Below are 10,131 nucleotides of genomic sequence, written 5' to 3'. Positions count from 1 at the left end.
TAAGCATCTGCCTTTGGCCAGGGCCTGATCTGGGATCGAGCCCCGCATCGGGCTCCCTGTTCTGCTGGGAGCCTGCTTCTTCCTCTCCCACTCCCCCTGCTTGTGTTCCCTCTCTCGCTGGCTGTCTCTCTCTCTGTCAAATAAATAAATAAAATCTTAAAAAAAAAAAAAAGAGGTAGGAAAAGACTCACCAGACGGGTGTTATTCCAGCCACCTGGGTTTTCTCGTGCCTTCCTTCCTGGGTCCTTGGCAGCCGGTCTCTTCCTGTTCCTAGTGGGCGCCTGCGGTTTGCTTGACCTGGAGCTTGTGTCTCTCCTCATTGTTTCTGCACGACTTCTCCCTCCCCCGCCGCCCCAGCATCTGGCTCACGGAAACCTTCACACATGCTTTGCCCTGACGACTTGGGGGAAGTGAGCCATCTTCAACACAACCTCACCTCACTCCACCCCAGTGCCATTAGTCAGCCACAGTCGCTGGCCCTTTGGGTTCCTCAGCGTGATCGGACACCGGTCTACAGAGTTCCACATGTTCCAGGGAACAAGCATTGAGCCTTCTAAGAGGTCTCACTGAAGCGCCTGTGCCTTGAACGGAGCCCCCACAGGGAGGGTGGGAGTTAAGACACCAGGAACTCTCTCCCCAAATCCTTACCTAACACTAACACTTACCTCTGTGTCTCTGACTTCTTTAAGGTTCCAGAGGTGGGTAGATTGGGCTTTTTTTTTTTTTTAAAGTAAACTCTATCCTGAACATGGGGCTCAAACTCAAAACCCCAAGATCAAGAGTTGCATGCTCTACAAAGTGAGCCAGGCAGGCGCCCCCAGATTGGGCTTTTAGAACCTAAGTCAAGTTGTCTTACCCTAAGTCCTGGTGGTCTCACTTCTCACTTTGAAATGGGAAGCCGTCAGCTCTTGTCTTGGAGTATCAGCTGATGCGGAAACAGAAAGAATCCGTTTTCCATATTCTGTTTTGCACAAACAGAATAAAGAGGCAGACGGTGGGCACATCAGTCTTGCAGAGGCACATTGGGGAGAAAGACGGGGGTCTGGACGGAACGATCTTCAGGGCCCCTTCCAATCCAGACATTGTATGGTAGGCCGGCAGGGAATACGAGAACGTATCAATTATATTCCCTGACTGTGATGTTGGAGACACAAGACAGTCACGGAGCGTGATAGCAGTAGATCATCGGAAATGTTCTTGGTGGTAATAAATATGATAACAGTAAGTGTGAATAATCAAGTGCTGAGTGTAGAGGACAAGCTTTATGGCTCAGAGAACGGAGGTGAGTCAGCTCACTGCTGCAGAGGGGATGTAAGAGGAGGTAGGCGGAAACTGAACTTGGCCGTCAGCAAGGGGAGACACGCCTCACTTGAGTCTCCATGGCCTTTCTTCTCAGGCTTTGTCCTTACTTCTCCTAAACGCCACCCTGCCGGGAAGTCCTTCCCCATCCCTGAAGGTAAATGGGTCATCTCTCACCACCACTGCATTTTATTTACACTCCTGTTTGCCCTAACACATGGTGGGTTACACACACACGTGGTCGTTAGTATGTCCCAAGGCACTGAGTTTGCTGTTGGCTGAGTCAGCATTAGGGTGGGGGTTCTGGGTTTTGACTAGAGGGTTCTCTCCAGCCCCTCCTCCCAGGTATTTCCAGAAGCCTGGAAAGCACTTTGCTAGATATTCCAGCCCTGCTGGCATTTGTGATCGGGGATGTGTGCCCAAATCCATCTTGTGTGTTTACAACTCAGAGCCTCCTGGAAGAGTGGTGCTCCCCAGAGACAAGGAAGGCAGCTGCAGAAAGTGGTCATCCTAGCGCTGGTCCTGCTGGGAGGGCTGGCACTACCCGGCCCAGCCACCTTCCCTTTGTCTATCTTCATTGAGCAGTTGGCCTGCGTTTCAAGCAGACCCCGGCTTGGTGCTGGCTGTGGAGATGGACTCCTGAGGGAGCTCTACTCTCCAGGAGCAAGGTACGGGCCTGGCCTTGGCCTGAAGGAAGCCTCGATTCTCTGCCAACACTAGGTACAGAAACTGGCCGTTGTGTGGAATTACCGCATTTTGCAGTTGAGGCTGCTCTAACCCTCTTCTCAGGGTGGAAACCAGGCCTCTGGGAGGGAGAGGGGTAATGATGGCCGTGTTCATGCATCTGGCTTAGCAGGGAGGTGTGGCCACTGCCCAGGCCAGCGGGACAGACGTCTGAAGCTGTTCCAACCTTGTCCAACTGCCGCCCCCTCGGGGGTGAGTCTCTTGCTCCCCAGGCTGAGTTAGACACTCCTGCGTGTCCCCGTGCCACTGCACTCAGCCTTTGACTGTGGGAGCCCTCCACCAAGCCCTGTCTCTGGAGGGCCAGGACCAAGCCTGTATCGTCCCCTTGTGGGTGCTGCACTGGCCTCAGAGCTGGCTTTCCTATAGGAAGTCAGACCCTGTTCTCCCTGCGGGCCGTCCTTCTCTCCCCCTCTCGTCACAGTGAAGCCTCAGAAGGCTGAGTGGTTTCTTCTGAAAACACCACCCTCTTAACACCAGGAGGGCAGTCCTGCCAGGGGGCGGCCAAGAGTTTCTGGCCAATGTCCCAGTGCAAAGGAAAACTGGAAGCAAGTCTAGAACAGTGCTAACCGATAGAAAAATAATGTGAAAAAAGGACAAAGAAACCGCGAAATTTAATAATATATTTTATTGAACCAAAATGATATCCAAAATATCGTTTTCACGTGTAATCAGTACAAACCATTATGAATGAGATAGTTGGCATTCTTTTTTTTTTTTTTTTTTTGGTACTAAGCACTCAAAATCTGATATGGTTTTTGTACTCACAGTATGTCTCAATCTGGACACTCAATTTTCATCAAAAATACTTGATGTGTGTTTCAATTTTATAAAATTTGCAGTTGAAAAAAACAGATTCTCCCACCCACATAGTTCCAAACATACTTAAAGTTTTCCAATAACTGAATTAAGTATCTGTTTTTAAATTTAGCTTAGTTTAAATAAAATAAAAATTCAGTTTCTCCCTTACGTTAGTCACTTCTCAAGTGTACTTTTCAAGTCCCATGCAGGCTCTAGAAGGTGGGGAAGGGAAGAAGTGACTGACTCAGGGAAGAAAGCCCAGTGGCCCTCAAGACAGGTGACAGCTTCAAGTCATCACGTCGGCACTCATTTTCCTTAAGACGTTAGGGGCTGAAGGCAGATAGCAGTCATGGTAGGAAGTTCAGCTGACTTCCAGGACAGTCTTCAGTGGGATTTCACTTCTCTGCGTTTTCATTAGCATCAGGAAGCTTGGACGGCGGTGTCTTGCTGCGGGAGGGACTTGGAGGACTGAAACTCTGGGTTGAGACTCCTGGGTCCGCCGACTGCAGAGAAGAGCTGGGGGCTGAGGAGGCGCCGGGAGCTGACGGAGGGAACAGCTGCTCCCCCTACCGGAAACCAAAGGAACAGCAGTCCTGCCTGGCTGCCGCGACCCGGGAGTTCTAGGGCTGAGGCTGCCTTGTAGACTTGCCCTTCAGGGTCTGGAGGCAGTGATCCCCTCCGCTGGAGCATGGTGGGCAGAGGACAAAGAAATACTGGATCTTTCTTGGGTTATCAAGTCTCGGAACACATAGGCCTTGACTTTGGAAGCATAGAAATGCTAGTGCAGAAATGAATCTTAGAGTGCAAGGATAAGAAGGGCACCCGGCTGGCTCAGTCCGCAGAGCGTGTAACACTTGATATCGGGGTCCTGAGTTCAAGCCCCAGGTAGGATGTAGAGCTTACTTAAAAAGAAAGAAAACAAAACAAAAAAGGAGGGTAAGATTATTTAATAAAATTCTGTGATTTCCAAACTCAAAACAACAATTATTTTTCTCTTGGGGCGCCTGGGTGCTCAGTCCTTAAGTGTCTGCCTTCGGCTCAGGGCATGATCCCAGGGTCCTGGAATCGAGCCCCACATCAGGCTCCATGCTCCGCTGGGAAGCCTGCTTCTTCCTCTCCCCCTACCCCTGCTTGTGTTCCTTCTCTCACTGGCTGTCTCTCTCTGTCAAATAAATAAATAAAATCTTAAAAAAACACCACAATTATTTTTCTCTAGACTTAGTTAGCCAACAATTATTTGTTCAGACCTCTCAATCATCATATTCAGAAAGACCTCACATGTGAAATATACATTTAAACAATGACATAACAATCCCTTCAGTGGTCTCTTCCAAAATATTTATAAACTGAAAGCAGTAACGTACATAGTATAAAATTCAAGCTGTACTATAGTTCTACAATAAAAGTACAGGTTTTTTTCTTCCCTTAAATGTCATTTTAAAATGCTCAAAGCACTGGCATTTAGTAGCTGTTCCGTAAATGTTAGTATGCTACCGATGAAGGTTGAAAGTGGACAAGAAAACTAACAGCAATGAAAACAGTATTATTATTATTATTACTACTATTATTATTATTATAAGACTTTATTTTTGAGAGAGAGAGCGCGAGAGCGCGATCGCCCGCACGAACTGAGGGGGGAGGGGCAGAGGGAGAAGCAGATTCCCCGCTGAGCCCGATGTGGGACTTGATCCTAGGATCCCAGGACCATGACCTGAGTCGAAGGCAGTTGCTTAATGGACTGAGCCACCCAGGCACCCCAAAAATAGTATTATTAAACCACAGACTAAGTGGGCTGGGTCAGTGGGCCGAGGAAGGAGGTGTGGCCTCCATATTCAACAACGTTGCTTTTTGAATTTGATAGCTTTGAATGTTCTTTAATGCAGACACTCGACCAAACATTAGAGAAGGGGCTCAGATTGGGTTATTCTGGGAGCCACTGTAAGCAGAGAACTCAGGCTAGTGGGTGGACGGTGACATTGCTATTGGGGGCCTGTGGACAGCAATTTGGGTACAAGGGCTGGTGTCAGGTGTGACAGACATGCCCCTGGGACAGTCAGCTATGAGCTGGATTCTCTCCTTGGCAGATGGCTTGAGTGACCTGGGGCCAATTCAGTGAATATCCAGGCTAGGGGATGGTCATTAAAGGGGGTTAAAAAAAGTCTTCATTCTCAAGGAATCTGCATCTGGGGGAAGACAGGAGGGTAAACCGCTAACCAAAAAAGTAGTGAAGAGCATGTCTAGTTGATGGCAAATTTCCTTGGGGTCCAAAGGAGGGGTCAGCAAAGAACAGCCTGCAGGCCAAATCCAGCCCACAGCCCGTTTTTTGTAAATGAAATTTTGTTGGCCCCACAGCAGTCTGGTTTGTTTGTATGTTGTCTGCGGCTACTTTCGCCCCCTACTGGCAAAGTTGAGTACTTGCAGAGAGCGAATGGCCCGCAAAACCTAAAATACTTGCTATCTGGCCCTTTAGAGAAAACGTTTTCAGGCTGCTGGTCTAAAGGAAGGAACAGCAATTTTCAATAGAGAAACATGTCGGAGCGGCTTCTGGGAATAAAGAGCCGAAGAAAGGGAATTCTGGACACAGGCCCAGTGGCCTGATTCCAGGACAGCGGAGCAGGCCAGGCTCTGTGGGCCCTTCAAGCCTCTCCTCCCGTCTGAGCAGAAAGGAATTCAATCAATTTTTCCACACCTTGTAGAAGAGAAAGAGAGAGGATGAGTGAGCAGAAGTTTGTAAATGCCATGAGAATAACACGAAAAACGCATCCATTAATCAAAAGACATTATTTCTATTTTAATGTTAAGTGGATGCTAATTTTCTTTTTTTTCTTTGCAGCCCTGGCTGCCAGTTTCCTTCTTCCTGTTGTTCTGCCTTGGAAAACCAAACCACACCAAACCAAAAACTAGGCATTACCACCACAAACCACAAATGTGTTTACTTCAAGAAATGTATTTTCATTCTTTTTCCAGATCCAAATAGGTGCAAATAGGTTTAGATAGACTCCACAAGGTCCAGACTTCAAAAGGTTTAAAGGGTGTGAAAAGAAACGCCTCCCTTCTATTTTCAGGCTCCCTGTTCCTCACGTTGGAGGCAGTGAGTGGCACCAGTCTCTTGCACTGAATATCCTTCTTGAGATATTTTAGGCAGGAAGAAATATTTATACACACATATATTTTTTTCTTCGTTTCAACACAAATGATTATCTCCTATATGTACCATTTTGTAATTGGCTCTTTCCCCTAGTAATGCCTTTTGGCAAGTGTTTCACACTGATACACACAGAACATCCCCATTCTCTTTGTGGTGTCGTGTTCCATCCCATAGAGGTACCGTATTGTATTTAAGTGTCTTAGTGGCAAATAGGGCTGTTGCGCTCTCTTCTTTGTTACCAGCAACACCCTGGCTGGCATTGCTGGGCTCAGGGGACCGGGTCAATAACAGTGTGTAGGTAGAAGTTCATCCTACTGATGGCTTTTAAGATGGCCCCTTCACGGTCCTTCACAGGCCGGGCCAGGGGGAGAGGGGCATTACGTCCCACCAGTCACGCTCACAGCGTCCTTCTGCCTGCTTTGGCTGCCTGTGGGATGAACCCTGTCCCTGTGATTGCCCTGTGTCAGGCCACTGTGGGAAAAGCACATATTATAACTGGAAATCGAAGGCAAGATGATTCTGATATATTTGCATCAGGTGGTGGCGGTGGCATTTGGCAGGCGTATTAGTCATGGCTTTTTATTGAACGTTATAAATACCCACCTCAAACTAGCTCAAGCACAAAGGAGGATTGTGGACTTATATAAGCAAACAAGGCGACTGGGGAGTTGTGGCTGACACCCCGTTGCCTACCCAATGTACATTTTCTCCGTCTCCTCACCCAACTAAAAGCACTCAACTCTCGAGGCTCCCTTGCAGCTAGGGGTGGTCATGTGATCCTTTTCTGATGTAAGTAGGGGTGAATAGGTGGCATATCTGGGAATCCTCACACTTAGCTGGCATATGCTTTTTATCCTTTTTGCCTGGAATGTGGATATGACACCTAGAGACACAGGCAACATCCTGGGAGATGAGAAGAAGAGCCAGGTGTTGAAGAGAGTGGAACAAAATGGCAGGAGAGGGCTGGGTCTCCGCTGTCACCATGGAGCCTGCGTACCAGATCTCTCCTGCCAGCCTGTCTATCCGTTTTCTCCCTCTGAGAAAAATGAACTCCTCTTTGGGTAAGTCCTGGACTTGGGCTCATATTACATGTAGTTCAACGCAGTTCAACACAGGCTGGCTCTGAGTCCGTGCACCTGGATCCTGGGATTTCATGGTGTCAGGTTTCTCTGACCTTCTCTCTAGTTCGTTCTCCCGGAATCCTCAATGGGGCAAGGGACCTGGCACCAGCAGCTCTAGAGCGCACTCTGGTAGCTTCCAATCCAGGGGGAAGAGGGGGCTACCCCTCTGATGCCCAAAGGGAAGAAAGAAAATCTAGAGAAGAAATGTGACTGGTTTAGAGGTTACTTGTTAAACCAATGACAATGGGCAATGGGAGGAAGTAATATGACTGACCAGGTCTGTGCCACCTAAGCTCACCTGGAAAAGAGAATGAGAAGCAGTTTCCAAAGGAGGAGAAGGGGTACTTTTATCAGGAGGGTGGGAAGGTGGTGGCAGGACAAATGAAAACAACACATGGCTCTCTAGCAGGCACGGAAGGCTTAGACTTGAGGAGAGGAGCGAGAAAGGCATTTCAGGGAGATAGTCCCCTCCCCAAGGAAGCCTTTTCTGATGGCCTGATTTAGCCACTCCTCTCTCCACCCCATTAACTCCCTTGCTTATTCGCACTGTAGCACCTGTCACTGTGTATCGATCTGTCTCCTCCTGGTGTCTCCTCGAATGTGGGCACTTCATCTTATTGATCCTGTATCCCTCCCATCACTGGCATGTGGTGGCCCCTCAGTGTGTGGATGAATGAGTGAAGGGACAGCAGAAACGAAGACACAGAGGAGGGAAGTCACTTCCGGTTTTGTTGGAATCTTGGGTTTGTGATTAAAAAAACCCAGTAAATCCTGAGGCACTTGGGTGGCTTAGTCCATTGAGCATCCTGACTCTTGGATTCGGCTCAGGTCATGATCTCATGGGTTGTGGGATTGATCCCCACTGAGGTCCGAGCTTGGAGTCTGCTGTAGATTCTCTTTCTCTCTCTTTCCCTCTGCCCCTCCTCCTACTCGCACACGTGCCTTTTCTATCTCTAAAATGAATACATCTTAAAACAAACAAACAAACAAACAAACAAACAAACCTAAGGTAGGTTAGGGCTAGATTGTAGGGTGACCTTGAATGTTAGGCCAAGGCATTTGGGTTTGTGTTATAGAAATAGGGAGCCATTGAAACTTCTGAGCCAGGGAGTGGCATGATCAGAGTTGCTGTGTCCTGAGTCCAGATCCTTTTGACCCCTGGCTGCTGTCTTTATTTTCCATTCCCTGGCTTCTCTGAGATTCTTCTTGGCCTGCTCTTCATCTGTCTCAGCTGCCTTGGTCCATTTTACCCACCATTGCTTCTCCCTGCCCTAGCTCTTTCACCAGTCAGTTCTGGTCTGATTCTGGTCTTCACAGTGCTGGTAGAGAGGGTGGTTTTCCCTGACTGGTACCAACTGGGTGTCCTAAGGAAGAGTCCACCTGAGCAGCTCTTGTCTGCCCTCTTCTGGGCACTGGTGGATACAGCTACCTGCTCTTTGGAACTGGATGTAAACAGGTCACAGGCTCCCAATGTGGCTTGTCTTCCTGCCCCCAGGTCTCCCTTAATGACTTTCAAATCAAAGCGGAAGTTATTGTTGTTGTAGTTTTTTGAGTGACAACCATATGTGTAGGTTTGTCTGGTAATAGCTACGTGTAGAAAATACTTGTGACTTCCCACTGTTCCAGACACCTTTCATTGTGGTCTCCAAGGGCTATCGTAAATGGCAGAACATTAATTTTTGCTAATTTACATGACTATTCTATTTATTTGTCTGAACGGAGGTCACTTTAGTTCATTTCACCATTGAAGAGGTCATACATTTGAACTTTATAAAAATGGAAGCCTTGCATTTTCATATTCCCTTGAAGAACAGTCTTCCCAATAAATCACAACCTAATGCTTTCATCTGAGTATAGAAGTCCATGAACATATTTTTATTGTTCACAATAGAATAGAGGCAATGTCCTAATTAATGATTTTTATGAGAGGGGGCGCCTGGGTGGCATAGTCGTTAAGCGTCTGCCTTCGGCTCAGGGCGTGATCCCGGCGTTATGGGATCGAGCCCCACATCAGGCTCCGCTGCTAGGAGCCTGCTTCTTCCTCTCCCACTCCCCCTGCTTGTGTTCCCTCTCTCGCTGGCTGTCTCTCTGTGTCAAATAAATAAATAAAATCTTTAAAAAAAATGATTTTTATAAGAGGTAATTTGTGTTTACAGGGAATCTGGGCCTGGGACATGGATCAGAAACCATCTCTGGGGTTTTTTGATCTCAAAACATGATGGATACACATCCCAGCAGAACACCTGATTGGATTCTTGGCCTCATTGTGGGTGATGGAATTATTTTTTTCTGAATATGTGGCTTTTCTCAGGCCAAAGCTAAAGCTTTGCCTTCCTGCTTTGGTTAGTGGACTCATTCAAATGCCTTGGCTCTAGATCCCACAATTTCTGCGTGGTTCCAAGACCACATCTTGCTCTCCTGGATCCACAATTTGAATTCCTCTTTTCCCTCTCCCTTCAAGTCCAGCCCTTCCCTCAAGACCAACTTTTAATATCTTTCCTCTGAGATTCCTTCCCTGCATCCTAATCTCTTCTAAACAATAACACATCTATAGTTTCTTGTATATATTTAACAAAAGTCATGCATTATCTTATGACATATTTTTACTTTTTAATGAATCATTATTTATAAATTTGTACTGCCATTTAAATTTACAGAAGTTTATGTCCTGTGTCTTTCCTTGAATAATAAAATCTTTAGTGCCAGAAACTCTATCTTACACTAGGTTGTTTACCCCACAGAATGTTGAGTATCTATTGCTACATATTCAATAGTTGAGCAGCAAGTGTTGTTGATTGATGGGTTGTTGTATCATTTGCCTATCCTAGCTCTAATTAGTATACTTTCCTGAGAACTATTTACAACAGACAGATTGGCCCAGGCCATCATTAACACTTCCCTGAAATATTTTCATGCATTTAGATGCTTTGCAAAATGTATTGCCCAAATGGTGCTATGTGTCTGTGTGTGCACATAACAAAGGGAAGCCAAATTAAAACCATCCTTTTAATTCACTGTTGA

This window comes from Ursus arctos, unplaced genomic scaffold, assembly GCF_023065955.2.
Source record: "Ursus arctos isolate Adak ecotype North America unplaced genomic scaffold, UrsArc2.0 scaffold_6, whole genome shotgun sequence".
Classification (NCBI taxonomy): Eukaryota; Metazoa; Chordata; class Mammalia; order Carnivora; family Ursidae; genus Ursus; species Ursus arctos.
The sequence above is the reverse complement of the archived record's forward strand: the minus strand, read 5'-3'. Positions refer to the sequence as shown.